The following is a 26,451-nucleotide window of genomic DNA, read 5'->3' as shown; positions in this document are numbered from 1 at the left end:
CGAGCTGACCCTACTCCCACCCCAGGCTACTACCAGACTTACCAAGGTTAGTCTGGGGAAAACAGAGCCTCTCTGTTCAGAACCCAGGGACATCCCTTGGTTTCTGGCCAAAGCAGCCTGTGTGCAGCCACTGCCGCCCCCCACTCCCTTACCCCATCCCTTCCCAGCTCCTCCTGGCAAGTGACCTTCCTCCCAGTGGCCCCTTCCTCCCTTCACCTCAGAGGGGCTCATACTCTGGGGACAGAAAGACCTCTGTCTTTCACGCTCACTATGGGCTCAACTACTCTGACCCATTTCCTATGTCTCTAAGTGAGGACCCCAGCACCCTGCAGGTTGCAGTGTAGATAAAGCAATGCCATGTGTGATGTGCTGGCTCAGTGCCTGAAACATGCATTTGCTCAAGAAACGTGGGGTTTCCTCTCCTCTCCCAGTGTAAGCTCTCAGAGTCTTCAAAGCGAGTCCCCTACCCCTCAAGTGTGCACACAGATAAGCCACTGCCATCAGCCTCCTTCATGTGAGACTAGTTGAGGAGGAGAGGTGTCTGAATTGCTTGTCAGTCTTTTTCTATCCTCTTGGCTTCCCTGATGGCTCAGATGGTAAAGAATCCGCCTGCAATGCAAGAGACCCAGGTTCCATACCTGGGTCGAGAAGATTCCCTGGAGGAGGGCATGACAACCTACTCTAGTATTCTTGCCTGGGAAATCCCATGGACAGAGGAGCCTGGCGGGCTACAGTCAATGGGGTTGCAAAGAGTAGGACATGACTGAGAGATTAACACTTTCACTTCTTGTCCCTGAAGACAGAGGAAGATGAGAGAGTCCAGGTTTAGGGCTGCAAGCCCACACCCCACCTGGAGCCCTCGGGGTCAGGTGGAGGGAGAGCAAGCTTGGCATCCACTTGACAAATAGCGTGACTTGACTGGCCCCTCCTTATGCATCTTCTTGGAACAGGTGAGCCTCAGAAACAGGGTTGTCCCAGGCCAAATCCACAAAGAACTTTGCTGGGTCCTGCCGCTCCAGCTTGGAGGCGGAGGGCGGGGCAGGGGGCAGGTGGCATCCACTGCCACAGATAGCCTTGGATTCCTGCAACGTGGTTTGGTGGCAATCAGCACCAATTAATCTCTACCCACCATGTACTGAGCACCTCCTTGGTTCCTCCTGGAGATGCAGAGATGAGTGGAGCGCAATCCCTGCCCTCCAGGGGCTGCCAGCATAGATACTGATAAGCACCACGTTACACCAGTGGTGCTCCCCTGGCAGACAGCTGGAAGGAAACTGTTGCCCGGGTCCACCCAGAGCTCCACACACAGGTGCACACACGCACAAACAGCACATGTATACACTCACTGTCCACAGCGCCTGGCTTGTGGCTCCTCCAATCCTGTGCCGATCTGCTGGGCACACTCCTGCCTCTGGGTTTCTGTTGTCTGGGGCACTCTTTTATGATGTCAGGCTTATTGAGGAATATAATTTATATAGGTAGGATTCATCGCTTTAAAGTGTATAGTTCGATGAATTTGGACAAATGTATGCAACTGTGTAATCACTGCTACAGTGAAGATATAGAACATTTCCCCACAGCACGAAGTTCCCTCAGTTTCCCAACAACTGGTGTCTCCCCTCCTCAGATCCTGTTTAAATCACCACGAGCATTTACTCCCCTTTCTCCTGCTTATATTTTCTCCCCAGCACCAAACATCTTGTGTACATATATACACTCACATATGCATCTTAAGTATGCTCCATCCAGTACGTGATTTTTCTGTTTGGTTTACTGTCGTATTCCTGGTAGTGCTCAGGAGTTGGAGCTCAGAATTCCCAGTCCAGAGAGACAGATAACAGACAAGGGATGAAAAAAAACAGACAAGGGGTGGAGGGTTGGGGAATATTGGGGGGTCTCTCTCAGTTGGGGGGACAGACCTGGAGGGCAGCAGGTGGAAAAAGGAGGAAGGAGCTTTGTCATCTGAGCCTCAGAGGTCGTTTGGTTTGGTTGATGAGAAGAGGTTGGACAGGTGAACAGAGGGCATCAGGTCTGCCGGGCAGGGAGTTTCTCATGCATCAGACCCCCTGCCTTTTTTGCTCCAGAGGAAGGGCTGCATGGGAGAATTTTAAACAGGCTCTGATCCACATGTTAACAGGGACTGTCTGGCTGCATCGTGGGGGCAAGCCTGGAAGAGAGACAGACCCAGAGGCTGGCTGCTAGGAGCTGGGAGGCGATGGTGACTGAGATTGGATTTGGGCAATTGGGAGAGGAGAGGACCCCATAAGTTCAGGCAGTTGGTGGCAGCATCATGTGCTAGGGGCCAAGAGGCAGACTTGGAGCTGCCAACCCCTACTGGTGGTGGCCCCGGCAGGACAGACTGATGGAGTCAAGCCTGGAGCTGTGGCATCACGAAGTGCTCTTAGGAGACAGTTTCGGTCCCCACAAGGTGCCTAGCTTGAGTGACATTACCAGGCTGTCCTTCTGCCTGGAGCCCCCTGGGCTAGAGGTCAGGCCTTGCTCAGGTTCTCCTGCAGGGCTCCTCCTCTACTCTTACCTGCAAGTACAGCCTCTCGGTTCTGGTCACACTCTACCTTTTCATTCTTTTATTTTTATTTATTTTTTACTGATTAATTAATTTTTTAATTGAAGGATAATTGCTTTACAGAATTCTGTTGTTTTCTGTCAAACACCAACATGGATCAGCCATAGGTATCCCTATGTCTCCTCCCTCTGGGACCTCCCTCCCATCTCCCTCCCCATCCCACCTTTCAAGGTTGATACAGAGCCCCTGTTTGAGTTCCCTGAGTCATACGGCAAATTCATTATTTTATTTTTAATTAATTAATTAATTTTTGGCTGTGCTGAGCCTTTGTTGCTCCGTGCAGGCAAGCAGGGGCTCCTCTCTAGTTGTGGTGCGGAGGCTTCTCTTGTTGCAGAACTCAGGCTCTAGAGCATGGACTCAATAGTTGTGCTGCACGGGCTTAATTGCCCCACAGCATGTGGAATCTTCCCAGACCAGGGATCAAACCCATGTCTTCTGCATTGGCAGGTGGAGTCTTATCCACTGGACCACCAGGGAACTCCTGCCTTTTTGTTCTTCATTCTTCTGGTGCTTCAGATCTCCACCTGCCAGGATGGCTTTCTCACTGCAGGACACCCAGTGGGAGACTTCTGAGCCATTCTGGAAGCTTCCTTCTGACTCACCCTTGCAGATGGCAAGCACATCCTGATACTTCCGTGAGGCTGTGTGATGTTTGGAACTTGTCTTGATGTTCATCTTACACATCCAGCCCCTCAGAGGCCTTGAGTTGGGTCTTCAGATTTGCTTTGCTGGGATGGGTGTGTGTGTGTGTGTGTGTGTGTGAAGGATGAGTCAAAAGATGTTGTTCTTGTTGCCTTCCCTGTCAGCAAATTTTAACTGAGTCTTCAGTCAGTGCTAAGCTTTGTGACAGGAGCTGGGGGCGTGGAGATGGATAAGACACACTCATTCTCCTGAGAAAAACAGAGAAGATGACATATGAACTAATCAACCACAACACAGAGAGATACGTAGATATAGAGCATACTGTGGGACACCTCAAGAGGGTGTGATTGAACATGGGAGGGAGTATTCAGGGAAAACCTCCTGGAGGAGGTGACATTTGAGCTGGGTTTTGAAGGATAAACAGGAGTTTGCACACGGTGCCAGCGGAAAAAGATAGGTTTTGCACGGCCTGGAGGACTGAAGATCCATGATGGGTACAAAGTTATGATCATTGATAAAGTCATTGCTGGGCTACTGGGGTGATCAGAAAATTCTGAGAAAGGAGACATTCATCTTGGAGAGCAGTGTGGGTAATCATTCACTGGCTGCTTTCAGCCTCAAATTCCTGATTAACATTCCTCGGCATTCTGTATCTGCCATCCTTTCCCCAAGGCCTTCTCTTCTCTTCCCTCTAATGTGCCTGCCTCTTTCTGGGTTTGCCCCTTCTTTGATAGTCTGGGCCTGGGTGCAAGGCACTGTAGGACTCCCTCAGCCACACGGCAGGGTCTGGAACTGCTCCAGCATCTTGTGGAGAGAAAAGGTGCAGAGCAAGGACTCCAGGGGGCAGCTAATGCCCAGTGAACTAGTGGGGATCTGTCTGTGGGTGACAGGACCCCAGCTGTGAAGCTAAGCAGATGAAAGGAAGGTCAATCCTCCCAGCTGATCACTGATCACCAAACGGGGCTCAGAGCAGGGCTCCACCTCAGAGGGCATCCGGGGTACCAGCAGCGGGGCTGCTCAGAGCCAGGCATGGTAACCAGGGCAGAGAAGATGGAGCCAAGTCCATGGGATAGGGCAGAGGCATCAGTTAAGGATGCTTTGCCCTGGGCAGTGACAAGGAGGCTCCGAGTACTACATGGGAGACAGGAGCTGCCAGGTGGGGCTGAGCCCACAGCTAGACGACCTTCCTCTGATGTAGAGAACTCCGTCAGGCTGGAGCCGATAGGTAGGAAGGAAAAACTAGCTCCATTCCTTTGAGAAGGGGCGTGTTTCACATTTTGGACTATGTCCTTTACAGAATGCTGAAGGCTTGGCAGATGTGACAAGTGAGGGTTTCACGCTGATGCCTAGTATTATCTGGGGCTCTCCATGTGCCAGGCACTGTGCTACGTGTTTTGAAAACATTGCCTCACTTAATCTTCATCCTCTCTGCTCTGTGTGGGAGGTGCTGTTATCATCTCTCATAGGGATGAGAGGCCACAGCTCAGGGCAGTTAGATGTGGTGGCCAAGCTCGCGAAGCTGTAAGTGCTGGGGAGCCTGGGAGCTGTGCCCCGGCCCGCCGCATGGGGCCTGCTCGTCCCCAGGGAGCAGAGCTGTGCCCGGCCTGTGTTCCTGCCCCGTGCCATCGGCCCCCGCTCTCCCTGCAGCCTGTGCTGCTGAGGCTGGCCAGGGTGGGTCCCTGTGGTGGGAGCGGGGGAGAGCTGGGCTGCTCTGAGCTCAGCCAGCCATCCTGTCGGCCTCTGCCCTTCCCTGGCTCAGCAGCGGCCCAGCCTGGGTGTCTGTGCATTGGGTTGGCCCTCCTGGGGCTGAGAAGCCAGCGGGGCTGAGTCACAGAGATTTCCTCAGGATTAACGCTCCTCTGAGGTCCATGGTACCTGCTTGTGGTGGAGGCAGTTGGCTCTTCCAGCCAAGCACTAATCCTAGTGAAATACTTGGTATTTCCAGTCATTCCGGCTGGAATTAAACTTACATCAAGCCCCAGGAAGCAGAGCCAGGAGAATGTGAGCTGAGTCGCCAAAGAACCCAGACATGTAGCCTGCTCGGACACGGGGCTCCCCTCGCAGGGCTGGGAGGTGGGGGCGTTCACACACCGAGAGCAGGAGGGGCAGAGCCCTATGGGCGCTCACGCCGCCCCGCAGGCCCGGGCGCCCCCCCTCCTCGGCCCCACCTGTCTGGCGTGTGTCCTTGCGTCCCTGTAAACTCCCTCGTGGTGAATGGCGCCTCTCGGGAAGGCTGACTGAGGCAGCAGGGGTCAGAAGCAGGGTCTCGCCTGCCTCCTGAGTCGGTGTCAAAGTTCTGCCCAGGGGCCTGGGCAGGCCTGCCCAGTGGTAGCTGGTGGCCGAGAGGCAGCTCAGCTGAGCAGGCACTGAGGCTAGGGCCTGAGCCTGACTCCACTGCACACGGGGTGGCCACTAACTTGTGACTGTCTGGGTCTGAGGGTCCCAGTTTGGAAAAAGAAGATAATGGGGGGCTGTGAGTGTTCAGTGGGTTAATACTTATGAAGAGCGGGGACACTTCCACGCCTGGCATATTGAAGCACTGTGAAGCTGTAATTATTCTCTGGGCCTGGGTTTCCTCACCTGCAAGATGCAGCTGGGGGAAGGTCTTAACCTCCAAAAGCCCTCCTGTGCTGTCCAGTTCTCTGGCTGTGAAAGGGGCCCATTCCCAGCAAAGCACCTGCCCTCCAAGGGAGGCGTGGCTGACAGACAGCATTATGTACTCCACAAGCCACACCCCACCAGTGGCTGTGCATGCATGAGTGACTATATCTTTGCATGTTTGTGTATACATGTGTCTGTTAATGGATATGTGCATGTGTGTGCTTGTGGATATGTGTGTACACATATATACCGGTGTCTTGTGTAGATGTGTACATGTATGTGGTGTTTGTGTGGATATGTGTGTACATGTGCACATGTGTGTCTCTGTATATGTGTACAGGTGTCTGTGTGCATATGTATACATGTGTTTTGTGTGTGCGTGTACATGTGTGTATGTGTGCACACATGTGTACACATAGAGACATGTGTGTGCAAGTTTGTGTACAGGTATATATGTGTTTTGTGTATTTTACACATGTGCATGTGATGTGCACATGTGTGCATGTGTGTGCAGACGTGTATATGTGTATCTAGGTGGATAGTGCAGAGAGCTAGCCCATTAGGTCCTTTGTTGAAGTACAGTGGGACTATGGTCCCAACCTCATCACACACCTCCTCTCAAAACCATCTGAGCAGACAGTGGAGGTGACATGAGCCTAAGAAGAAGGGATGGAGTGTGGGTTAGAAAGTGAAGGCAGGGGCCAAGAGTGTTTTAACCAAGGAAATTCAGCAGGATTTAGAGTGAAGGGGGCTTCCCTGGGGGCTCAGTTGGTAAAGAATCTGCTTGCAATGTAGGAAACCCAGGTTCAATTCCTGGGTCAGAAAGATCCCCTGGAGAAGGAAATGGCAACCCACTCCAGTATTCTTGCCTGGAGAACTCCACGGAGAGAGGAGCCTGGTGGGCTACAGTATGTGGGGTTGCAAGAGTTGGATAAGACTTAGTGACTAAACCACCACCACCATAGAGTGGAGGAGCTGACAAGTGAAAGTGAGGCCAGTCACTAGAGGCGGGCATCACACTCTGAGCTCTGTGGCTCTCATGTCGTACACCAGGATGGTGAAGCTCAATGAGGTTGAGGAACCTGCCAAGGCCATCAGCAGTTATATCAGTACGTGGCCTCAGGGTTGACCAGTGCAAAAAAGCCAGCCGACGGGGCAGGCACCATCACCAGGCCCTCCCTCTGCAGGGCTCTAGGTCAGGAAGGGAGCCAGCCTCCCCAAATTGCGGGACAACAGTGCCCCTATCTTGGTATAGGGGAGAGGTTGCTGAGGAAGAGAAGACACCAGGTCATTCCTATTTTAGTTCTATTTACAGTGTGTATCTTTGGTCAGGCCAAGTCACCTTTCTGAACCTCAGTTTTCACATCTGTCATATGGGGCTGCTACCCCACCACAGCCTCATAGGAAGAAGCCGTATAATGTCGGGGTTGAAAGTCCAGTCTTTGGTGCCCTCGAGTGAATCCCAGACCCGATCCTCAGCAGCTGTGTGACTTTCGGTCAGCCACTTAACCTCTTAGCCTCAGTTTTCTTCCACATAAAACGGGGATAACAGTGGTCTTGACCTCATGGGACTGGTGAGTTTTAACTCAAAGAATGCCTATAAAGCACCTAGAATGACACAAAGAAAGTGTGCTTTCGCCATTGCTGTTATTTTGTAAGCTTGTTGGGGGAACAGAACAGGCTTGCTCAAAGGAGACTGCTGAGTTGTGGAAAGATCTGCTGGAAGGGAGGGAGACTGTATTAACATTCAGTATATAATAACATAGTGAAGTCGCTCAGTCGTGTCCGACTCTTTGTGACCCCATGGACTGTGGCCTACCAGGCTCCTCTGTCCAAGGAATTTTCCAGGCAAGAGTACTGAGTGGGTTGCCATTTCCTTCTCCAGGGGATCTTCCCGACCTAGTGATCGAACTCAAGTCTCCCACATTGCAGGCAGACGCTCTACCGTCTGAGGCACAAGGGAGGCATAACATAGTATAATAACAGTAGTTTGCACTTATTCACACACTCTTTCCTTGTGAGAAAAATCTACATTCTTACCCCATTGACTTTGGGCTTGACTGTGTAACACAATTTGGCCCACGGATTGTGAATAAACGTGATGAGGTGTTCCACATCTCCGCAAAAATTTAAAGAGAGTTTCCATCATTGCACTTGCTTCAGAAGTGTGTCAGAAAAATGAGCTGACCCTGGGGCAGCTCCTACAACCAGGGCCCCGGGATGAGGAGTCATGGGGCCAAGCCACAGGAGCCATAGCTGACAGGCTCCTGCAGGTGATGTGCGGGAAAAAGAAATGTGTGTGATTGTGAGGCCCCGAGATGCTGTGGTTGCTTGTCAATGCAGCCAAACTGACACATTTATTAGGAAGAAGAAGGGTTGGAATGTTACTCAGTCATTAAAAGGAGTGGAGTCTTGCCACTTGTGACAACATGGATGAACCTAGAGGGTATTATGCGAAGTGAATAAGTCAAACAGAGAAAGACAAATATTGTTATGATTTCACTTGTATGTGAAATCTAAACAAAATGAACAAATCAGTTCAGTTCAGTTCAGTTGCTCAGTCGTGTCCGACTCTTTGCAACCCCATGAACTGCAGTACACCAGGCCTCCCTGTCCATCACCAACTCCCGAGTCCACCCAAACCCATGTCCATCAAGTCAGTGATGCCATCCAACCTCTGTTGTCCCCTTCTCCTCCTGCCCTCAATCTTTCCCAGCATCAGGGACCCATCAGGGTCTTTTCAAAAGAGTCAGCTCTTTGCATCAGGTGGCAAAAGTATTGGAGTTTCAGCTTCAACATCAGTCCTTCCAATGAACACCCAGGACTGATTTCCTTTAGGATGGACTCGTTGGATCTCCTTGCAGTCCAAGGGACTCTCAAGAGTCTTCTGCAACACCACAGTTCAAAAGCATCAATTCTTCGGCTCTCAGCTTTCTTAAATAAACATAACCAAACAGAAACAGATTCACAGATACAGAGAAAAACAGGTGGTTGTGAGAGGGGAGAGGAGTGTGGGGAAAAGGAGAGAAATAGGTGAGGAGACTAAGAGGTAAAGACTTTCAGTTACAAAATAAAGGAGTCACAGGGATGAAATGTACTGCGTGGGTAATATACTCAATTATTCTGTAATGTCTTTGTATGGTGACATATTGTAACTAGACTTATGGTGGTGATAATTTTGAAATGTATAATAATATCAAATCATTATGTTGTACACCAGGAATTAACATAGTGTTGTAGGTCAATATACTCCTAAAACAAACAAACTCACAGAAAAAAAAGATGAGATTTGTGGCTACCAAAGGCAGGAGTGAGGGGGACAGGGGGAGGGGAATAAAATGAAGGTGGTCAAAGGTACAAACTTCCAGTTATAAGGTAAATAAATACTAGGGATGTGAAGCATAACACAATAAGAATAATTAACACTGCTCTATGTTTGAAATGAAAGTTGTTAGAGAATACATTCTAAGAGTTATCACAAGGACCAACTACATTTTTTTTTCTATTTCTTCAAGTGTTGTCTCATATGAGATGCTGGATGTTTACTATACCTATTGTAGTAATGGTCTCATGATCCATGTAAGTCAAATCATTGTTACACCACTTAAACTTATACAGTACTATGTTAGTTGCTCAGTCGTGTCTGACTCTGAAACCCCATGGACTGTAGCCCACAATTTCCTCTGTTCATGGGGTTCTCCAAGGCAAGAATATTGAAGTGGGTTGCCATTTCCTTCTCCAGGGGATCTTCCCGACCCAGGGATCGAACTCGAGTCTCCCACATTGCAGGCAGATTCTTTACTCTTTGAGCCTTCAGGGAAGCCCATACAGTGCTGTATGTCAATTACATTCAGTAAAGCTGGGGGAAAAGAAAGAAGGCAGAGAAGAACAAGGAAGAGGAAGTGGAGGAGGGTAAGGAGGGAAGGGTCTCTAAGGAGATGTCCCCACCTACTGAGAGGAGAGGTGCCAAGTTTTGGAGGCTGAGGTCAAGGAGGGGATTGAAGTAGACAAAACACACGCACACGCAGGTGTGTGCCCCACATGCATGTACACACACACACACACACACACACACACACACGAAGCACAAGGAAACCTCCGCAGAGTCTGCCCTTTATTTCCCTAAGACCCTGCACTACTCAGCAGGTCCCTGGAGCTGGCCAGCTTTCCCACAGGGTCGGCTCGCCCCCACCCCACGCTGGGGGCTCCTCCCTTGCTCCTGGCTTTGGTCTCTGGATCGTTCTCATTAGAAAGCCCAAGAAGCTGCCTGCGTTGGCTCCCGTTTTGTTTGCCCTCACTTGTGCCATCCTGCTGTGGACGAGCAGGCGGCATGCCAACGCCAGCCCCCGCCGCAGACCAACGGAAACATTTCCCGGCCTCCGGTTGGATGCTGTTCTCTTCCCGTGGGTCTTCCTTCCAGAGCCAGGTCTGTAAACTTGGGGAGCAGATGGTGTGTTGCCACATTCCCTCCAGTCCAGAAGTGGTTTTTCTCAGAGGGGACCAAAGACAGAGAGGGCTGAGGTCTCGACCGAGCTGCCTGCCTTCTGGCCCCTGCGTCCTTCCTGAGGGGTCCCCAGGGTCTGGCCCACACTGCCATCTTGCTTTTTGGAAGAGGGACTGCTCAGAGATTCTGACCTCACTGGTCCGGGAAAACTTTCCATCTCGAGTGCTTGCCATCCGGGAGGCAAAGCAAACATCTGGTCACATAGTTCCCTTCCTCCCTGCCAGCCTTTCCACTCGGGGATTCCAGGCATTTGTTCCATCAGTTCTTTATTTTCCTCCATACCATCTAGCTGAGCTTCGGCTGCTTGTATCCCCTCCCAGTTAGGGAGCCATTCATGGCCTCTCTCCCCTTGTCTGCTCCTGGCCCTGATGGGAATTTTCCTGTGGCTTTCTGTGCTCTCCAATCCTGCAATTTACCACCCAATGCTCCTTGCACTGAAGACTTTCCGGGCAGAATGTTGGTCTAGTGTGGTTACTCTGGGTAATCGTCACAGAAGGCCTTGAAGAGGCCGCCTCTGTAGCCAGCTCCTGGCAGCTTTGGCCTGCGTTTGGTGCTCTTGGGGGTGCAAGGGCCAGACGCATGCTTGGGCAACCTCCTGCATCGCTGGCAGAGTCTGTGAGCAGGAATGAAGCTCTGGCTGGCTCGGCAGGGCTTGTGGAGTACTGCCTCCGGGCTCCTCCCCACTCAGCCCTGTGGCTTCTGGTCTCTCAGACGCTGCAGCATCTCTTCCCTGCTCCTGTGTCTTCAACATCCTTGCAATGGATGTCTTCAACATCCATCCAATCCCCTCCTTGACCTCAGCTGCTGCTGCTTCCCCGGCTCCTGCCCTCCATCCTTCTCTCCTCTCTATCTCCTGTGCTTCTGATCGCTCCTGCTGTCTAGTGCTCTGTGGCTTCCACTCACTGCCATCCCTTGTGGGGCCTCTCAGCTCTGCTGCACTCTGCTGACTGGAGCCACCTCCGTGTGGCTGCTGTCAAACTTGCTAAGAGGCCTCCAGCCCACCGTGCACCACAACCCTGGCTCCTCAGCTCCTCAAAGACACCTAACTCTGTCTCCTGGGCAAATCTATTAGCTCCATGCAACAGGAGCTGGGATTTTGGTCCCCACAGTGCCTGAATGATGCTAGCATGTGTAGATGCTCAATGAGTATTCTTGAGTGGCTAAGTGAGTGATCTTGTGCTTTGACGTGACTGGAGGGAGAAATCGTCGGTACCCAGTGAGGAGCAGGGGAAGGCAGGCACGGTCGGACTGAAGGCAGCAGGGGCGGGGAGGGAGACAGGCTGAAGGGAGTTCAGGTCAAACTGTGAGACTTCAGATGCCAGGCCCAAAGTCTAGGCCTGACTCTGTCACCTGCACCTGAGACTGGAGCATCACGCTGAGGAAGCTGTTGTTGTTGTTCAACAACATTGTTGTTGAACATGTTGTTCAATCATGTCCAACTCTCTGCAACTCCATGGACTGCAGCACACCAGGCTTCCCTGTCTTTCACCATCTCCCGGAGCTTGCTCAGACTCATGTCCATTGAGTCGGTGATGCTATCCAACCATCTTGTCCTCTGTCATCCCCTTCTCCTCCTGCCTTCGATCTTTCCTAGCATCAGGGTCTTTTCTAATGAGTTGGCTGTTTGCATCAGGTGGCCAAAATATTGGAGCTTCAGCTTCAGCAACAATCCTTCCAATGAATATTCAGTACTTATTTCCTTTAGGATTGGCTGGTTTGATCTCTTTGCTGTCCAAGGGACTCTCAAGAGTCTTCTCCAACACCACAGTTCAAAAGTATCAATTCTTCTGTGCTCAACCTTCTTTATGGTCCAACTCTCACATCCACACATGACTGCTGGAAAAACCATAGCTTTGACGATATGGACCTTTGTCAGCAAAGTAATGTCTCTGCTTTTTATTATGCTGTCTAAGTTCGTCACACAGAGGAAGGGGTATGCCTAATTCAGGAGGAGGCAGCCACCGGAGAATGGATTGAAGCATAAGAAACCTGGAAGCCTGAAGACAGGATGGGAGGCTCTGGAAAGATGCTGGGCTTGGCTAAGAGCTGGCCAGAGCCTGGACAAATGGACGGTGCAGAGGCCTGGGGGACTAGAGAAGGAGCCACGTCCGAGAAGATGGGACTTGCGGGTCCTGGAGTCTCTGCATGAGTCCCATATTCTGATCTCCAGGAGGACAGAGGAGTGACAGAGCCTGGATGCGGGCAGATGATCCAACCAGGAGCAAGGGTGGTGGCCATGCCAGTGTGGCCTGGGTGCCCAACAGCCCGGCATGCTCCCTGTCTCTATCACTTACTAGTTTGCTGAACTTGACTGATCACTTCTGACCTCTGCACGTCAATTTCCTGACCCATCCCATGGGAATAAGAATCTCCTAGTTGGGACTATTCCCTAAGAAAATGCAAGCAAAGGGCACAGCACAGTGCCCATGTGGACTTAGTCCTCTGGAAAACAGCAACAATTCCTTTGTAACCAACACTGTTATAAAATTATAACATGTTCATTGCACACACTGGGACCTAGAAGGACTGGTGCTTGCAGATTCAGGCGCAAGAGCTCAGCTGCAGACCAGGCTTCCCAAGAGAGTACAAACACCTGTGTCTGGGTTCTCGGGAGGGTTGCTAAGCCCCTCAGTGGGGGCAGAGGCAATGAAGGCTGCCCCTCAGGCCAGTGAGGCTGGAAGATTGGGGTGCAGAGGCCTGCTGGGGGTGAATTGGACTCAGCAATGAGGAGCTGGGCGGCAGAGGTGACAGAGGGGGTGTCCTCTGACCCAGTGTCCTCCTTCTCTTTGGCAGTGCTTCTGGCCAAAGGGGTGATGGAAGCAGTGGGTGAAGCACTGCCCAGAGCGTGGACTTGGGGTTGGCCGAAGACGCTAGTCACCAGGTGTCTCTGTCTGCAGGCAGAGCAGTAACACAGCCACACCCAGGGACTGAAGTGGCAGATTCTATCAGCGGGAGATGTTTTTCAGGCTTGCTTTTGATTGGAATGGCTCTCACACATCTACACAGCATCTCCACTCCACTCTGTTTTCTGGAACACCGGGCTCACTTCCCAGTGGGTCCCGAATCACTATTACATTGCATATGTGGGACGCTGGAGCTTGGGGAGGGAGGAGACAGCTCTGACTCGGAGCCAAGAGCAAGCCTGGGCCTACGGCTTCTAAGCGTCAGGTTCCCGGCCATCCCTGAACTTCTCTGTACTTCCTTCTGTGCATCTAAACAAAATGAACACAGCATTCATTGTCGAGTCCTTAGTTAGAAAGTTCAGTCAAGGTGAGCTGGTTATTAAAGTTCATGAAGAAACTGTCACATCCCATTTCACCCCTAAAATAAAGCTGCAGTAGGCAGGCTGCAGTCATCACTATCCATATTTTCAGAGGAAACAAAGGTTCAGAGGGTTATGGAGCCGGCTGGATAGCACGTAAGCCCTGCTCTTTCCACCTTGACGCTGGTGCTCTGTTCCCCAAAGAGGCGCTCTGCCTGCTTATGGTTCAGAAGCTGTGAGGTGGGTGTGAGGTGTTGATCTTTCTAACAGTTCCCCCAGATGGCCTGAGGAGCATTTATAAAGCTGGGACTAGGAGGGCAGAGGTTGTGCCCCCTGCCTGCAGCTTCTGACAGAGGAACAAAGGCACAGATGATGAGAACTTCTCAAGGAGAGGTCTGCTTTCCCCTTGTCCATGGTATTAAGCTCCAAAAAAAGGGATTGAAAGAAAGTGTGCCCAGAGCTGCCCAGGAGGTGTCTGGAGGCCGTCCGCCCTCGAAAATTCGAGAAAGGTGCTGCTCTTCAGTAGAGGCCAGAGCTGGAGCTGGATGCCTGAATTCAAATCTTTTTCTCCCAGCTGACTAGCCCTGTGGCTTTGACATATCATTTAGTCTCCCACATCAGTTTTTCCATGTGAAACAAAAGATCTTACCTCTAGGAAACAGCTCTTGGTACGGCTCCCGGTGTGTTAAATAACTGTGAGCTACTGTTCAGAATATCGCTAGCACCGACCCCGGCAGCCTCTCCTCCTTCTCAGCTGCTACTGCTTCACAGCTCATGGCCAGACCCAGCCAGGAATAACCAGGCACAAGGATGAGTGTGGAGAAGAGGCAAATTCAGCAGAAAGGGTGGGGCAGCTTTGCTCCAAAGCTCTGTAATCTGCCTTGCCTCCTCCCAGCAGTCTACAGAGCCTCCCCTGTGACCAAGGGCCCGTGGAACACTGGCCAGATGAAGGGACAGGCCAGACTGAGCCCTCACCCTCTGACGGACATTGTCAAGTGCCATCTTGGAAATGATGGCCGTGAAGAAGCTGGCCTTGCTCTCCTGGATGTGCTCCATAGGACATGAGTGTGGTGGGTGGCACGGACCCGTGGTTGCTCAGCCACCCCCTCAGAGCTGTGTCCCCTCTACACAATGCCAGAGACACAGGACTCTGTCGGCACAGTGGCCAAGGCAACAGGTCAGGCTCCACGAGTGGGTGCCTGGAGGAGAGGTCCACTCTTCCTCTCACCATCCTGGCATCAGGAAGACTTGGCTAATGGCCTTAGTGCTGGAAACTACGTCCTCATCTTGGGCTTTCTCCATTACCACCAACTCTGCTCCGCCTGGATGACTGCCCTGGGGAATTGGTTCAGTGCAAAACAAATAGAAATGTATTTTGTATTGGATCATTGGCAGCAAGGATGGAGTCTAACTGCCCTCTGGCCTGTTAAACTAGAACCAAGACCAAGCGTCATTCTACAGTAACACAAAGGTCAGCTCACTCAGATACACAGACTCTAGGTTAGAAAGTATGAGACTGAGGAATAACCCCCTCGGTGTGTGAATGGGAGCTCCCAAGGCTCAGAGACACTTGCCCAAGGTCACACAGCAAAGTGAGAGCCAAGAATGGAACCCAGGTCTCTGAAACCTCCCCACCTGGGTCCTCAGCTAGTTTCTCTGGGGTTGATATAATTCTTGGATGTCTGCCGGGGCTTTAGGCTTAATGAGGTAGAAGCTGGCTTACCCTGAATTCTAATGATTAGAAATGCCATTTCAGGATTCTCCGATACAATGACAATCATTATTCCTAATAAGAACAACAGCACTTTGGAAGATTTTAATGTAACTTTCTAATCTAACTTTCTAACACGAACATTCAATTTGTTTAGAGGAGTTTCGGAGTTGCCAGATACTCTATATATAGTTGTTTTTGTTGTTGTTTAGTCGCTAAGTCATGTCTGATTCTTTGCGACCCCATGGACTGCAGCACACCAGGCTCCTCTGTCCTCCACTATCTCCCAGAGTTTGCTCAAATTCATGTCCATTGAGTCGGTGATGCTATCTAAACATCTCATCCTCTGCCACCCCCAGCTCCTCCTGCCTTCAGTCTTTCCCAGCATTAGGGTGTTTTCCAATGAGTCAGCTCTTTGCATCAAGTGGCCAAAGTATTGGAGCTTAAGCTTCAGCAACTATCCTTCCAGTGAATAGTCAAGGTTGATTTCCTTTAAGTTTAACTGGTTTGATCTCCTTGCAGTCCAAGGGACTCTCAAGAGTCTTCTCCAACACCACAGTTCAAAAGCATCAATTCTCCCATGCTCAGCCTTCTCTATGGTCCAGCTCTCACATCCATACACGACTACTGAAAGCACCATAGCTTTGACCACATGGACCTTTGTCAGCAGAGTCTGTATAAAGTAACTCTTCTCACATGTTAATGTATACAAAATCAGCCAAAAAACCTGACTTGTGCCATCTCTCAAGGTACCCAGGTGTTTGCCCACACAGAATATCCTATTTCTCCAAAACCTGGATACTCGTTCTTGGAATACTACCTAAAAAACCAGAAGTCCAAGACTTGAGTACTCAAAGTGGCTGTAGAGTTGGGAGGTCAGCACAGAGGACAGGCTCCCCGCTGACAGGTGGTCTGTTTGGGTAGACCTTGGACTAGGCAGTGGAGCCCTGGTGGAAGACTTGGCCAACTGACAGAGGAAAGAGGAGGCTGTGATTGTACCTGCGGTGACAGTGTGTTAGGATTGCCTTGTTTATCAATGAAGGCTGGCATTTCTTCAGGACATTAGAATTACCATCATTCCTGCAACGTGTCCCGTGACAAGTACAGCTCTGCAAGTGAGCTTGCAGTCAGGCTCTATCATCCTTGTCCACCCTCCACCAAATTTGAGAGCAGCGCCTCACTTTATTTATTCTCCCTACTGCCTCAGTGAGGTTGACATGATTGTTCCCATTTCTCAGAAGAGGAAAGTGAGGCACAGAGATGAAAGAGCTCACGAAAGGCCACACAGCAAGCAAGCGGCAGAGCCAAACTATGAATCCAAGCCTACCTGACATCCAAACCTTTCTCTTAGACCAGCTTTCTTTCCTTTTAGATATTTATTTATTTTTGACTGTGCATGGGCTCTTCATTGCAGCGCATAAAGTGAGTGGGCTTGGTAATTGTGGTGTGTAGACTTAGCTGCCCTGCAGCACGTGGGATCTTAGTTCTCTGACCAGGGGCTGAACATATGTCCCCTGCATTGGAAGGCAGATTTTTTTAACCACTGGATCACCAGGAAAGTGCCTAGACCAGGTTTCTTTAGTTGTGGTCCATGGTCAACTGGATCAGACCTACTAGAGGTGTTTGTCAAGACTGAAGACCTCTGGGTCCCATCTCAGACCTATAGTATAGGAACCTCGGGATTGGAACACAGGAATGTGCCTTCTTAACAATACCCTGAGGGGTTCTAACAGTAGGTCTCGAAGTGTGATTAACAGTTTCCTAATTGAAGGAGCCAAGTAGATGCCCACAGATGGGATGCCCTCGCTAGGCACTGAGGTCCGGATGTCAGGGATGGGCTATCTCCCTGAAGCTCAGCTGTTTCCAGGCTGAGAGACACAGCTCTTCCCTATCCCACCTTGCTATGTGGCCACCCCCTCCTCACAGGCGCAGGCTTGTCCCCAGTCGTAGGTTCTCCATGCTGGCTCATTAGAATGACCACAGCATTTTCTGCCATGCAGTTAGGCCAGGTCATCCCTTACTGCTGTGCCTCTCAGTTATTTAGGCTGCTCCAGCCCCAGCTGCAAGAACAAGGGAGAGGGATCATCTCACCCTGTGTGCATGGCTGTGAGCAGCTCAGAAACAGTCTTCTAAACACTGGGGCAGGAAACTTGCAGCCCACAGGCCAGGCATCTCATCTTCTCATCTCATCTCACCCCACAGCAGCATCTCATCTTCCGGTTTACCACTGTGTACAGATCAGGGCCAACAGATTGGTATAGTTTGCAAACAGATCTCCCTGGTGACTCAGTCGATAAAGAATCTGCCTGCAATGCAGGAGACCCAGGTTCGATCCCTGAGTTGGGAATATCCCCTGGAGAAGGGAATGGCAACCCACTCTAGTATTCTTGCCCCGAGAATTCCATGGACAGAGGAGCCTGGTGGACAACAGCTCATAGGGTCACGAAGAGTCGGACACAACTTAGCGACTAAATCATCACCATCATAATCTGCAAGCGGCAGGTCTGTGATTACTCATACAAAAACAAGCCCTTTGGGAGACAGGCTATGATGGCTTCCAGGCTCTCGCAGAATGATCCCTTTAGCTCTGGGGATGACAGGAAAGGCTCTTTGGCCTGGAGTGAAGTTGTCCCAAAACGAGACAAGGAGGAAGGAGGGAGGGAGCAGCCCTGGGAAGGCACCCACGCTGGTGACAGCTGTGTCACTCTGCCATCCCTGCAGCCCCATTCAGCTGTGTGCCCTCAGGCTCTTGGCCCCCCTCTGCTGTCCCTAGATCACCTGTGCCTGTGATCCCATCCCTGTGACCTTGACTGAGAGCGCCTGGTCCAGGGAGGCCACCAGAGGGAAGATGCTCACATGGTGACGGCTGATGCCAGTCTCCCCCTCAGACTCTCCCTCTGGGAGTCTGCATTTTATTTTTTTAAACTTTTTATCTTGTATCAGGGTATAGCTGATCAATAATGTGATAGTTTCAGGTGATCAGCAAAGGGACTCAGTCATACATATACATGAAGCTAATTCTCCCCCAAACTCCCCTCCCATCTAGGCTGCCACATAACATTGAGCAGAGTTCCCTGTGCTATAGAGCAGGTCCTTGTTGGTTATCTGTTTTAAATACAGCAGTGTGTACATGTCCATCTTTGGGAGTTTGAATTCTAAATAGCATAGGAGATGGGGATTTATGGAGGGGGAGTGAAAGTCGCTCAGTCATGTCCGACTTTTTGTGACACTATGGACCATACAGTCCAAGGAATTCTCTAGGCCAGAATACTGGAGTGGGTAGCCTTTCCCTTCTCCAGGGGATCTTCCCAACCCAGGGATTGAACCCAGGTCTCCTGTGTTGCAGGCAGATTCTTTACCAGCTGAGCCAAAAGAAAGTCGCCAGTCTCACGAGCTAACAGAATCATTAATATACTGCTGAGAGGGCAACGAGGAACGTGAGTCCCAGACACCACCTTCATCTGTTCATTCCCACACTGGATCCTGGGTGCCGTGAGGACCCAGACTCAGCTCTTCTCTGGTGGGGGTCTCAGTGAGATGCCTGCCTCCACAGGACCCCAGCAACTCTCCACCCGAAGCATAGAGGGCTTATTTGGCAGAACCCCCAGTGGGTGCACTTTCCAGCTCTCTTCCCCTTTGAAGTGGCAGCTGGTGGCCTTGGGCTCCAGAAGGAAGGAGGGAGAGCGTTGACACCAAAGCACCAAAGTGTGACAGACTTTTTCCCACATCGCGTGGCTTATCTTCTGTAATGCACACAGTGCCTCTGAGCGACAGAAAGGGTGTCCTTATTCATGGATGAATGGCATGAGAGCATTTTAGAACGAACGACACAGTATTTTAGACCTTTGAACCCATGCTCTCTGCATGCTTGCTTCTGCTGTTGAAGTGCTGTGGACATGAGGATCAGCATGGACGGCCCTGTTTTTTCTGCCGCAGCCTCTACACTTAAAACCAAAGCCAAACAAACATCGGTGTCTTTCCAGAGGCCCAGGAGGTCACCTGACGGATGGCCCATGCGTCATTTCTGAGGGCAAAGGGGGTACTTCCCTGCAGGAGAGCCATCTGCTTCGGGCCCCTTGCTGTTCAACCAGAAAACCCTTGGCTCCTGTCTCTGCCAAGGGCATCATGTTGAGCTGGAGGGGACCCTGGACATCCCTCCTCCTTCCCTAGGAGAGGAGCCTGAGTCCCAGGGAGGGGGAAGTCTCTTGGATTGTGTCTAACTGACATTTTGGGAAAAATTCCTGCTTACCACACAAAGGCACAGTACATCCATTATCTCATTTAATCCATGATACATCTAGAGGTGAGAGGTCCTCTTATTATCACCACCTTTGTTATCTTGAGATAAGGAAGCTGAGACTACTTAGCAAGGTCAAATATTCTCCCAGAAGGACAGAAGGCAAAGCTTGAAGCCAGCAAGTCTGGACTGGGAGCGCCCTCCCGCCCCCCGCCTTTCAACTGTCAGATGAGTCTGCCCCTTGCCCTGCCACATTTGTCCTGTTGCAGAGAATTCAGCTCAAATGATGCTCATGACACATGTGGTGCTATCCTTCTAGGCCCTCATGTTCCATTGCACTTGATAAGCTTTGAATGTTGAGACTTAAGTATCTGATACTTGGTCACTACACAATAAGAGAGAAGGAGTGTCTTATTTGGAAAGAAAGACTGAAATAAGAAATGCTTATGTGGAAGATGGGGCCCGGGCACTTTGGGACACTGGTAGGTTTAGAAGGTGGGCTTGAATGAAGGTGATAGAAAATCAGGATTGATTGTCCTTAAATTGTCAGATCTGACACTGATCAACATGATAGTCCTACTTTTTCTACCTGACAGTATTTAAGTTGGGAAAAAAAGGTTATTTAATTATATCAGATGCTTTGTTTGCTGAGTATCAGAAAATAATTAAATTGGATAAAACAGAGGGAATCATGGGTTTCCGGAAGAGAAGAGCTCGGTGGCAGTGTGGTCTTCCGGCTGCTAGTCCTTGGGTCTTTGGCTCTGCTCTTTCTGGCATATAAACTTCTTCATACATTGGCTTCTTTCATGGCAGCTACATGGCAACAAGATTCCAAGATTTATCTGCACATCATCCTGTCCAAAAAGAAATGAGAATTTGTGGCTTGGTGAACATGAGCTTGAGATAACTTCTCATCCCTGACTCATCAAGGGCAAGGGATAGGATTACATTTGATGGCCATAGGTCCATCATCAGGACATTGGGATGTCCACATCAATTCAACCCAAACAACATGGCAGCTTCCCAGCTGGGAAAGGAGAAATGAATGCTTGGCACCAGTGTAGAATTCCTACTATACACATTTTTCTATCATCTCTTCACTTTTAAGTAAGGAACATCAATTAGTTTATGCCATCCCTAGTGTTAGATTCTAGTCTTTCCCCATGATTGGTTAAACTTCATTTGCTGTAATTTCCATTATCTACTAAATAAAGGGCTTCCTTGGTGGCTCAGTGGTAAAGAACCCGCCTGCAAATGCAGAAGACACAGGTTCAATCCCTGGGTGGGGAAAATCCGCTAGAGAGGGAAATGACAACCCTCTTTAATATTCTTGCCTGGGAAATCCCATGGACAGATGAACCTGGTGGGGTTACAGAAGAGTTGAACACAATTTAGTGACCAAACAACAAAAATAACTAATTAAAAATCAATTATTATTACGTACTCCTCATTTCGTAGACTGAAGAAAACTAGGGTACCTTGCAGTCATGTTTTATAAATCTTGACTGATAATTAGAATTATACTCTTCTACTGAAGACTCATTGGAAAAGACCCTCATGCTGGGAAAGATTGAAGGCAGGAGGAGAAGGGGACAACTGAGGATGAGATGGTTGGATGGCATTACTAACCCGAAGGACATGAGTTTGAGCAAGCTCTGGGAGTTGGTGATGGACAGCGAAGCCTGGTGTGCTGCAGTCCATGCGGATGCAAAGAGTTGGACCTGACTGAGCGACTGAAATGAACTGAACTGAAAAATCACAAAGCCTTAAACTTCCACTATTGTTCACAAATGAGATGACAAATACTACTCGTGTGGTCTTAAAACCAATTGCTCTCAATTCCCCTGGAGAATTTCAAACCCTGACATGATCTGGACTTGGCCCAGGGGTCCTGGTTAATACCAGCAGGGCACTCTCTGTTATCAGCAAGCCCCCAAGGCAACCAGGGGCAGTGAAGCTCACAGCCCAGCTGGAGCCATCTTCCCAAACCAAGAAAATGGACTGTTGACCTCTCTGGGAACTTTCAGGTTCTATCATTTTCTAGCATAGAATCTATCTTATACTGTCATGTGAGCTAGGCAAGGAAACTAGCGATAATAAATTTGATCTCATAATGCAACGGGATGCCCTCTTCTGAACCCCACAGGTAAACAGCTGCAGTAGTTCTCAAGCTTTTGGGTCTCAAGACTCCTTGAAAGGGCCCTGCAGGACCCACCTAAAGACATGGAGGAGCTTGTTTATGTGAGTTCTGTCTATGGGTATTGACTGTGTCAGAAACTCAAACTGAGAAAGTTTTAAAACAAAGAACATCCTAATAGCCTGAGTGATGTCATCAAGTCATGCAGCTTGTGGAAGCCTTCCCTAGGCCTTCATGAGATGATGGGAGTTCAAAAGGCAAATGGTGACTTAGTATCATCATCAACATCATTTTGGTGCCAGGCTCACTGAAATAGAACATCGATTTTGAGAGGGCGGGTGTTTTGAACCAGACTGCCTGGGTTCACCCTCTGGCTTCATTCTTTAAGCTGTCCATGCCTCAATTTCTCTGTAAGTTCATTAACTTTTCCAGACTTGTTTCTTCAGCTCAATAATTGGGCTAATAATATGACCTGCCTTTTGGGGCTGCTGGGAAAATTAAATAATACAAATACCTATAAAGCACTTTAGAACAGACTAGTATAGAGTAAACATAACCTATTATTAATAAATATTAGTTGCTATTGGCTGAAAACATTAGCTTTTATCACCCTCTGGCTATTGTTAGTGTAGATGGTTGTGCTATCCCCATGGAACTTGTCCCTCTGCCTCGCTTATGCTACTGCTGTTGGGACCCTAAGTTCTCTGTGAGCATGTGGGTTCCTGGGGGCCAGTCTGCTCAAAGTCCACCTTAGTCTCCAGTACTCGGTCTTACATCATGAAGGAGGCAACCCTGGCTGCAGAAGTCAATAACTGACTCTGCTTCAAATGAGACATAGAGGAGTCAGAGCCAGAGGCCAGGCTCCTAACTCACTGTATTGAGAGTGATACCACAAAGCAACAGTTCACTTTTTTTTTTAAATTTGTCACTTTTCCCATATAATTTTAAGTTAATATACTGTATTTTTACTCTGTTTAAGAAATTTTCTCTTTCTTTTCTTTTCTTTTTTTTGGCTGTATGGCATGTGGGATCTTAGTTCCCTGACCAGGGATCAAACCTGTGCCCACTGCAGTGAAAGCATGGAGTCCTAACCACTGGACCATCAGGAAAGTCCCAACAGTTCACTCTTCGGCTGTGGTCAAAGAGAGAATTAACTCAGAACACTGCATTGACTAGATCTGGAATTGTGGACATTCAAAACCAATCATCAAGCTCATAAGTGCACTTATGAAAGTGTGTTGGACAGTCTCCGTTTGCCCATCCAGACCCTCCGGCCACTCTTCTATCAATAACTCTCCACTCTGCACCACAGGGTAGAGGGGGTGCTGTCTTCTGGTAACTACACTCAACACCTGCCTTCTGGTTGAGTCGGGACACAGGGCGGCTCAGGCGGGAGGGTGGAGGCCATGAGGAACGAGCAGGGGGTTTTCCTCTGGCTCCCCCCCGGCTGGGAGCAGACTGCTGTTCAACCAGCGGGTACCGCTCCTGTCCGGGGTCTCTCTCCTAGCTGTCCTAGGTTCTGGCTACCTCCCTCTTATCATCCCTTCAGGCATGTGTGGAAATGGCTCATTGCTTGTTGCTAGTCTTCAACCACCCCGCCCCCCCCTTGTTAAGATTTCCCTGGACCTCGCCCATGACGGGATAATGGTCCGTTCATCAAGCTCTCCTCAAGAACCATGAACGAGTGTGCCATCTGTTTTCTCTGGGAACCTGAGTGAAGCAGAGACAGCACACGTGTGTGAGAGTGTGTGCGTACACACACTAGTGTGAAAAGATAAACACCAGAGTATTCACAGAATTGTTGCTGTGGGACTAGCCATGATTTCCTTCTTTCTTTTGCTTCTCTGCACTTTCTGATATTTATACAAGGCAGCATGCATTATTTATTTTAAAAAATCTGCGTGAAAAACGAAGATTCACAGATTTATGAGATCCAGTGGTTTCTATCTAGGAGGGCTGGGCTCAGTCAGGGGAGACCAGAAGCCATCAGGTCCAGATTCTTCAGGGACAGAGCTGAGCCCTGATCCACTCTGATGGAAAGAAACTAAAGACACTGGCCATTGCCCCCTAGATCAGATGTCATGAGGATTATTGAGATAAACATGTCTGCAGCTTGGAATTCTTAATGTGATTAAAAAGAAAATAAGAGGCCCATTATCATTCTTTGGCTTTGGAAGGGCCCTTCAACCTTGGCTGCCCTGAATCTTGCTGCCACCCTGATGGTATTCTAACCACGCCAGGTGCAGAGGAGAAGCAAGACGGCAGGGCTGTTATGGGGCAGGGGGCATGGCTCAGCCTGGTAGCCTACAAGATTCAACACACATAGAACCATCTGTGTGGTGTGCGTGTGTGCTCTGTCACGTCTGACTCTTTGCGACCTCACAGACTGGAGCCCTTCAGGCTCCTCTGTCCATGGAATTCTCCAGGCAAGTACACTAGAGCGGGTAACCATTCCCTTCTCCAGGGGATCTTCCTGACCCAGGGATTATTGTAGGCAGATTTTTTACCATCTGAGCCACCAGGGAAGCCCATAGAACCATCTGAGGATGTGCTAAATGCAGATTCTAAGGCACTTACCCAATAGAGCCAAGATGGGGCTGAGGCATCTGCATTCTATAGTTGACTGTCCTCCATTTCCACACACATACACTTCACAAGGAATAAAGGTACCTCAGACACTGAGTTTGGGGCAGAGTTTCTGCCTCCTTCGAACTCTCATCCCTAAGACTCAGTGAGCAGAGGAAGGGAGAAGGGGAGAAGGGAGAAGGAAGAAGAGGAGGAGAGCTTTGTGGTGGTGAGAGGCAGTCATGCCCAAACCAACCTGGTCATCACCAGGAGGAAACCCACAAGTGGGACATTGAACCGCCTGGGTGATTAGTGCTCCGGAAACCACGGGGACCCACTGGAGACTTTGACTGATGCCGTGTTCTTTTCCATTTCTTCTCTGATTACATTGATCCTGTACTTTTGCTGATGCTGTGACAGTCTAATTATAGACTTCTCAGCTGCTGAGCAAACAGTCGTACCCTCTCGGTATATCCGCCTGTTACACAAGCGCCAACTCTGGGACACTGTCATTATACACAGCCAACCCCATGGTGTGCTGGGCAGTCGCGCCACACACTCTTCACTTCCTTCATGATGAGGCTGGAGCTGGAGGTGCTGGGCGTGAGCCAAACTGGGTTCCTTTTGTTTGTTTGTTTGTTAACATATGGGGAAACTGAGGCCCAGAGCAGTGGTTAAAGCAATGCAGAGCTAGGGAAGAAATCTGAGACTTAGGGAAGGGTGGGTGATGTGTTAAAGTCTCCTTCCTTCCTTCCTTTCCTCCCTCCCTCTTCTATTTTCTTTCTTTCCTTCTCTCTTTCCTCCCTTCCCTCCTTTCTTTCTTTCTTTTAATGAACATCATCCACTCAGGATCTATTTTAAGGAGTTTGAAGAGGAAAAGTATCACTGGACCAAGAGCAGAGAGTATCAGCCAGGTGGGGTCAGCTGGAAGACCTCCATCCCAAAAGCTTCCCAATAATCCATTTCCTGGTCCTCCAACTTGTGAACTGCACAGATTTATCTGGATCTGTGTCCCAGAGCTAGATGGACCAGAGGATGCTTACTCATTCAAGCCATGCTCACAAGAGATGGATGTAAAGGCTGGGAGGAAGAGGCACATGTTCTGGCCATCCAGCATCTGAACCTCCTTCCTCTGTCTGGAGAATTCCCTACCAGAAGAGGGAGAGCCCACTTCTCAGAGCTAAAGCTGAAAACATCAAGTAATCAGAAGGTTTTGAGCCTTCTTTGCAACTAGGGCTTGGATACATGATCTTGGCTTTGCCGATCAGCTGCCCTTACCCAGATTTGGGATCAGAAACTTGCTATGGGACACAAAGATTCCATCCATCAGTGGGTGGCAGCAGTGTTCAGAGTGAAAATTACATCATTTCCAGAGGCAGCAGCAGCAAATGCATTGACTATATCTACAGTGACACCATGGCATCTTCCCTGGACCTACAGTATGACTTTTACTTCCCTACAGTATGATTTTTAAGCCTTGTTCCTGGTAGCACAGCCAATCAGCCAAGTTCTCTAGCCATCCTGCTGATTCTGTGGGCTCCCCAAAATCTTAAAAATTAAAAATTTCATTTTTCTCAAATCATCCAGAGTCACTTGTGATTGCTTGCAACTAAAAATCTAGACTAATAGGTGGGCTGGAGGACAATGTTTGAGATCCCCTGGGAGGTGAGGTAGACAGTATTAGCAGGTGAGGTAGACAGTATTAGCAGGTGGGCACCAGAATGGCAAGAGCCTCTTCCTCAAGAGACACAGACTCCTGCCCTGGGAGGTTCAGGCGTTATGGCAGCTGGCGAGACAGACATCTGGGGCCTAAATGCAAGGCAGGTTCAGAACAGATATGAAATGGTCAGTTAACAATTTACACTTTGATGGAATCCCTCTTCCCTGAAGGGAGATTTGAAAACATTAATCCTTAGATAAGAGATCTGGAGCCCTAGAAGTAAATGCAGTCACAGCAAGGCATTGAGATTTTACCTTCCTGTGCTCTTATCCAACTTGCTCGCCAAGCTCTTCTAAATAAAGGGAGAAAAGAGTCCAGGGTTGGCAGAGGTCAATTTTGTGAACAGGGCAACTGCTGTCACATGCATTCACTACCTCACTTGATCAGCACACACAGAGACCTCCATGAAGCCGGGAAGTTTGTTATCTTTCCCATTTGGGGATTAGGGAGCTGAGACTCAGAGGGGTTAAGCCATTTGAAAGAGATAC

Source organism: Muntiacus reevesi, chromosome 1 (genome assembly GCF_963930625.1).
Source record: "Muntiacus reevesi chromosome 1, mMunRee1.1, whole genome shotgun sequence".
Classification (NCBI taxonomy): domain Eukaryota; kingdom Metazoa; phylum Chordata; class Mammalia; order Artiodactyla; family Cervidae; genus Muntiacus; species Muntiacus reevesi.
The sequence above is the reverse complement of the archived record's forward strand: the minus strand, read 5'-3'. Positions refer to the sequence as shown.